The following is a 7,327-nucleotide window of genomic DNA, read 5'->3' on the forward strand; positions in this document are numbered from 1 at the left end:
GTGAATGATGCAAATGCAGTTTAAAGTGTTAAAACTGTTTGCCACGTGTCTCAGGTTTTCGGAGGGTGCTGAGGAATGCGCGTGTCCAGTCCTGAGGCGGGCAGATAAGCAGCTGTCTATATGTTAATTCAGAGAGAATCCACCTAATGAAGTTGTTTACAGAAGTACCTGCCGTACCCCTGGTAGCCAGCAGAGGGCTCTAGTCGTGTTGGGAGCAGTCACAAGAGTACCCCATTTCATTACACATATATACTGTATATATATATATATAATGAAGTGTATAACATTCATTGCAGTCATGGTTGAACTGTTTCCAGTTGTTGAGGAAGAAGGAACTGTGAGGATGCACATTTTAAAGCAACCAATCTCTTTAAGAGAACGTAAAAAAGTCCATGTACCGAACTTAATGAGGACACTAAAAAAGGCAGGACCTCTTATTGAAGTAAACAATAATTAAAATCACCTGACCCAATTAAAAGAAGCATCTTTGTATTTGTACAAGTTATAAGTGATGTTTACCCTACACCAGCTAAAGACCGCTAGACACCAGTCTATAGCAGCCACACACACACACATACACACACACACACACACACACACACACACACACACACACACACACACACACACACACACAAACCTCTTCTAAGTTCCCTCTACTCCACGGGAGCAGACAGAGGTCAGGGGTCAGGATTCAAACCATGTATTATTCACGCTTCTCCACCTATTGCTCCACTTCCAGTCGCATATTTCATCAGAAAGACAATCCAACACAACATCCCAGACAGCCTGGGTCTGCCCAGCCTCCATGATGAGGCATACACACTCTTTACACTCTCATTTACAGTTAGGCCATTTAGCACTTTGATCCAAAGCGACTCACAATAAGTACATTTGTCAGAAGAAAGAGAAACAACACTATGTTGCTGTCGGTACAGTAATGACGTTCATAGAGCCAAGTGCCAAGCACTAACAATCGCTAGGTTAACCCATTCTGAGTATACAACAAAGATAGCTAGGATAAGACGCTACACAATGCTAAGCACTATTTTTAAGCGCAAGGACGTACGACATACAAGAATTGTGTAGATTAAGTGTCAGGATGTGCAACGTACAACAAGTGCGTAAGAGGGCTGTGGGTGTGGGGGGTAAGGGGGAGGCAGGCCCTCTCACCGACAGCGGGGGCTCCCCGTCGTCCTCCACGGTGACGACCAGCCGGTACTCCTGCTGGTGCTCGCGGTCGGGCGGGGCCGGGCGCGTCACCATCTCGCCCGTCATGCGGTCCATGCGGAAGGTCAGGTCCTGGTTGCCGGCGGTGATGTAGTAGAAGAGCATGGCGTTGGGGCCGATGTCGCGGTCCGTGGCGACCACACGGAGCACCGAGGTGCCGCCGCCCACGTTCTGTGAGGCACACGCGCGCACACACACACACGCACACACACACACACACACACACACACACACACACACACACACACACACACACACACACACACACACACACACACACACACACACACACACACACACACACACACACACACACACACACACTTACATTGAGGGCATTTAGCAGACGCTTTCATCCAAAGCAACTTACCATAAGTACATTTGTCAGAAGAAAGAGAGACAACTATATATCGCTGTCGGTACAGAAAGGATGTTCATAGAACCAAGTGCCATACACACGAACGCACGTACACGCACGCACACGCGCACGCACACGCACAGAAACATGCACATACACACACAAAATGGAGGGAAAGAATAGTTGAAAACCGAGTGATTCCAGTACAGACTAAACAACGGGGGGGCACCCACCTCGCTGACACTGACGTTGTAGCCCCTCCGGCTCTCCACCACGGGCGCGTTGTCGTTGACGTCCAGGATGTTGATGGTGAGGGAGTGGTCCGTGAACCTGGGGGGGGCACCGTTGTCCATGGCCCGCACCTGTCAGGACAACACGGGTCAGGGTCTCTGGAGCGCCCCCGTAGGGGCTGGGGTCAGGGCCGTCTGTCCTCTGTCCTCTGTCTGTCCTTCTCACCGTCTGGCCGACCGGCTTACTGTTCGGACTGGCAGTCTGTCTGGTCGCCTGTCTGTCTGGTCGTCTGTCCCTCTGATTGTCTGTCTGTCTGATTGTCTGTCTGTCTGGTCACCTGTCTGTCTGGTCACCTGTCTGTCTGTCTGGTCACCTGTCTGTCTGATTGTCTGTCTGTCTGGTCACCTGTCTGTCTGGTCACCTGTCTGTCTGTCTGGTCACCTGTGTGTCTGATTGTCTGTCTGTCTGGTCACCTGTCTGTCTGGTCACCTGTCTGTCTGATTGTCTGTCTGTCTGGTCACCTGTTTGTCTGGTCATCTGTCTGGTAGTCTCACGATGAGACATTGGATTCATTTCGAAGGTCGGACGGCAGACGTGCTCAGGTCTGGGTGAACATTTCCCTTTCCTTGGCTTCATGTTTGTTTTGATGTTGCCGGAGGCAGAGATTCTTGTGAGCATAATATGCGAACACAAACCCAGCCAGCAGTGGATAACTTAAAAAAGATGTCAGTAAAGGTTACATTGAAAATAAATACAGGACTGAAATACATTTGTAAAAATAAAAAGCTTTGAAGCTTCTTCCTATCTGTCAGATGATCTGTCTATCTGTCTTTGTGGTTATTTGTCTGTCTGTCTTTATTTGTGGTTATCTGTCTGTCTGGTTATCTGGTTATCTATTTGTCTGTCTGATCTCTGTCTGCCTGAATGTCTGTCTGTCTGTCTCTCTGCCTGTCTGTCTCCCTGTCTGCCTGTGTGCTGACCTTGAGCAGGTAGCGGTCCACAGACTCCCGGTCCAGCGGGGAGTTGACGTAGACCTCCCCGTAGGTGTGGTTCACCGTCCGGATCTCAAACACATCCTGCATGTTCCCCGCCACCAGGGTGAAGTTCACCTGGCCGAGGGCGAGAGAGAGAGAGAGAGGGAGGGATGGGGAGAGACAGAAGGATGGAGAGAAAGAGAGAGGGGGAGAGAGAGAGGGAGAAAGAGAGAGTGGGATGGAGAGAGAGAAAGAGAAAGAGAGAGAGAGAGAGAGAGAGAGAGAGAGAGAGAGAGAGAGAGAGAGAGTCATTGGCAGAGGTAGAGGGATAAAAAGGCCAAAGAAGAGTTAGACAGAGGGCAGAGATAGCCAGGAGGCAGAGAGAGAGGAAAAGATAGACACAAGGAAAAAAATATGAGGATAAATAACTGTGCTGAGTGAGTTCATGTATAGTACACTTATACATTAGGGCTTTCTATGTATCATGGTCAGTGGGTAAATATGGTGCTTGTGTAAAAGTAAAACACATTTAAAGGAATTGGGGGGTTAAGTTGGAAGGTTTTATTGTGACATCTTCAATGAAGTGACCACAGCTGACAGGGATTACAATGGTGCTTCCCTAGTAGGATACTTAATATACTATATCTATATAATATAACTAAAAGGAGAAACACAATGTTGCTCTGGGGGTAATAAAACTAAAAACTATGGCGTCAACAATATGGGGAACACAATTACACCGTCTCCTTTTAGCACACTGTACGGACGAATTAACCACCACGGTAATAAACGTCCAAATATTGAGCATAAACTCTGACCGTATTGTTTTTGTGTTGTCTCAGCGGTAGTTTTATTGGACTGTTGGTCATAAACAGTTTAAAAGGCAGAGTTGTCCTGTTTTGATCAACAATCTTTTGGAATGTTAACGACCAATCAGGATCAAGTGTTGATCCTCCACTGATGTGGAGTCCATGTTAATGTTCCCATGCCCTGTCTCTCACCATCCCATTGGCCGCAGCGTCCTTGTCCCTCCCCAGGACCGTGGCCACCTTGACTCCGATGGGCGTGTTCTCCAGGATGCTCACCGACGTGTCCGATGTGATGTCGAACTCTGGCCTGTTGTCATTCTCATCCAGGATGGTGATTGACACCTGGTAGGAGCAGGGCCGTAGGGTGGGCCAGGGGGTGGTGGTGGGGAGGAAGGGTTGCAGCTTCAGTTGAGGGGGTTAAGTTATGTTGGTGGTGGTGGGGGGGGGGGGGGGGGGTGTTGGTGTGCCCCACACACCAACAGCTGATTTTGTATGCAGTTGTATTTGGTTTCTAATTAAATTTTTTAGCTATTTATCTATTTTAATAATGACAGAGGTCCGGGGGACGGTGACCTCATAGATGGCTACGGGCATGAATAGGAGCCGTGGGGAATGATGAAATATAATTGGTGAAATATAATGATGAAATATAATTGGGCTCGGTCATTAAAACAAGCTGGTGTTCTCACCACTGAATCTAGTTCTGGTAACGCTTTATTAAGGCTTATTACAAGGACCTTAAAGTTACCCTAGTTCTTAGTGGGATTACAACCTGGTGCATGGGTTCATGATATTCTGTCTTTTGTCACAACCAATACATCAAGCAAACCTTACCTTCTGCAGTTCCCCACAAAGGATAGCAATGGAGAAAGAAAGGAAGGCCATTAGCTCCTCTACAACAGAACAGGACAACACATACAATGTTCAGGTGCTTTGTGCGGATGTGAGGAAGGAATCAAAAGAAAGAGAAAAAACATTTTCAAGAGACAAAATGGCTTACCACGGTGGAGTCCTCTTTGGGTCCGCCGTTGTCTGCCACCACAGTCAGGGTGTAGAGGTCACCCATCTCTCTGTCCAGCAACCCCATGACTGTGATACGACCCTGAACACACACACACACACACACACACACACACACACACACACACACACACACACACACAGGACAGCATATATTAAACCTATCCAAGAAGCACCTTCACTTACGTTGTATTGCTTAAATGAAGATTCATCATGTAATTCCTTGCATGTTTTTCTACGTGAGCCACAATCGTGTGTGTGTGCTTGTGTGTTGATTCTATAGACTGGTGTCCTGCGGTCTCTAGCTTGTGTAGACTCCAGTGTCATGACCCTGACCGGGGTTCACCAAAGAAGATAGATGATGGACCAGACAGGGCTTACATCACCTTTACATCACTTCTACATCACCTCTACATGGCTTCGTTGAATTGGATCAGGTGATTTGAAGTCTTCCAGTATGAAATCCCCTCATCCCATAAAGCCGAACAGAACCACATCCTAAAACGCGTCTGACTCGGACCCCCCAGAGCGGACCACCCCTCCCCCCCCTCCCCCCCCTCCCCCCCCCCCCCCCCCCCTCACCGTGACGCCGTCGATCCTGAAGAGGGCGAGCGCGGCCGGCGAGGTGTCCGGGTCGAAGCGGTACGTCAGCTGGTTGAGGTTGTCGGCCGACTGCGCCCGCACCTGCACCACCTCGGTTCCCGTGGCGATGTTCTCCCGCAGCGCGGCCTCGTAGCCGGCGGAGAAGAAGGCCACGGCCTCGTCCAGCTCGTTGAGCAGCGTGACGTACACGCTGCAGAAGCCCCGGTGGAAGGGCGGCGCCTGGTCGGTGGCCGACACGTTCATCAGGTACGACGTCTTGGTCTCGTAGTCCAGGCGGTCCACCGTGGTCAGCAGCCCCGTGCTCACGTCCACCTCGAACTTGCGGTCCGAGCCGGAGACTATGGCATAGGCCACGGAGCCGCCGTCACCTGTGAGGGGGGTGGTTGGGTGGGGGGGGTGGGTGGGGTGGTGGGGTGGTGGAGGAGAGGAACAGGGGTGAGGCACGAGGAACAGGGGTGAGGCACGAGGAACAGGGGTGAGGCACGAGGAACAGGGGTGAGGCACGAATACGTCATCGTACTGATGAACGATGACGTCGATCTGGTTACACAATAATCCGCTGTAGAGCAACGATCCAGTCAAGTCTGTGATTATTCATCTCCCAATGAGTCGTACTCTGACCAGGAGCTCTTCTGTGAAACAGGGAAGTTCAGGCCTTCGAAGAAAGCGCGGCCGTGTGGCCACACTCTGTTGACGCAACGCGGTTCATTAAGGGGAAGTGAATAAAAGAAGTGGCGGAGCAGAAGTTACGGTTATTAAACACCGCTCACGTATTCTGTTCTTCTTCCCTGTCCCACAGAAGGTCAAGCAGCCGTGTTTCAGAACAACAACCTTTGGAGGATCAGGAACTGATCTGAGTGCTGCTCAAAGGGGCGTGGGGCCGGGGGAGGTCAGAGCTGGTCTGAGGCCTGGAGCTGGTCTGAGGCCTGGAGCTGGTCTGAGGCCTGGAGCTGGTCTGAGGCCTGGAGCTGGTCTGAGGCCTGGAGCTGGTCTGAGGCCTGGAGCTGGTCTGAGGCCTGACCAGACATGAACTCAACAGTATGGACTCACTGGAAGGCTCCCGACTCGTCATCATCACACCGGTTTAGTCCCGTTTCCCTTGACAACAATAACTGTCAATAATAATTTCCTTTTATAATCATTTATAATTATGAATGTAATTCTTTATGAAGAATTTGTTAGAATTATTGTCCCTATTCATTTGTTTATTTGTATTTATCTTGACTTTACAATTGTATTTTAACCGGCACTGTAATCAGGGCACACTTCAATAGATCATTGAAAATATATATATTATAAATATTGTTCAGTAATTATAGTTGTTTTGTTATGGTTGTAGGCTTTTTATTATTTCAAAAATACTGTTGCTTTGTGCGTTCCATGATATGTATTATTTTGATGTTTGATGTTTTGTATTCATTTGTGGAGAATGAGCAGCGATGCTGACTTCATCTTTCCACTGTTTCCCACTGGAAATGATATAGTTACAATTCTATTTAAAGGTGGTGTAATGGCTCTCTTTGCTCAGAAACTGCGTGTGTATTTCTACAATTTTGTACTGTTTTCACATGAGATGGCCCCCCTCAAGTCAAAGGTCGGGACCCCCGCTCGACTCCAGTGAACTGCACCACCCACCAGTGTCGGGGTCGGTGGCACGCACCACGATGACGGAGGTGCCGATGCCAGCCGTCTCACGCAGTCCCAGCCGGTTGTACTGCTGCTGGGTGAAGATGGGCGCCTCGTCGTTGGCGTCCTCCACGTAGATGATCACCTGCAGGGGGAGACACAGTTGAGCCCCCTGGGAGAGATGCAGTGAGCCCCCGGGGAGAGAGGCAGTGAGCCCCGGGGAGAGATGTAGTGAGCCCCCGGGGAGAGATGTAGTGAGCCCCCGGGGAGAGATGTAGTGAGCCCCCGGGGAGAGATGTAGTGAGCCCCCGGGGAGAGATGTAGTGAGCCCCCGGGGAGAGATGCAGGGAGCTGGGGTTGTGTTGCTGCAGAGGGGCCGGTGGGTTGCCTCACCCGTACGGAGCTCCTCATCCGGCCCTGGTCGCTGTTGTAGGCCTCCACCTCGAACACGTGTGAGCTGGTGCTCTCCCGGTCCA

This window comes from Micromesistius poutassou (genome assembly GCF_964030765.1).
Source record: "Micromesistius poutassou genome assembly, contig: SCAFFOLD_5448, whole genome shotgun sequence".
NCBI classification, from domain to species: Eukaryota; Metazoa; Chordata; class Actinopteri; order Gadiformes; family Gadidae; genus Micromesistius; species Micromesistius poutassou.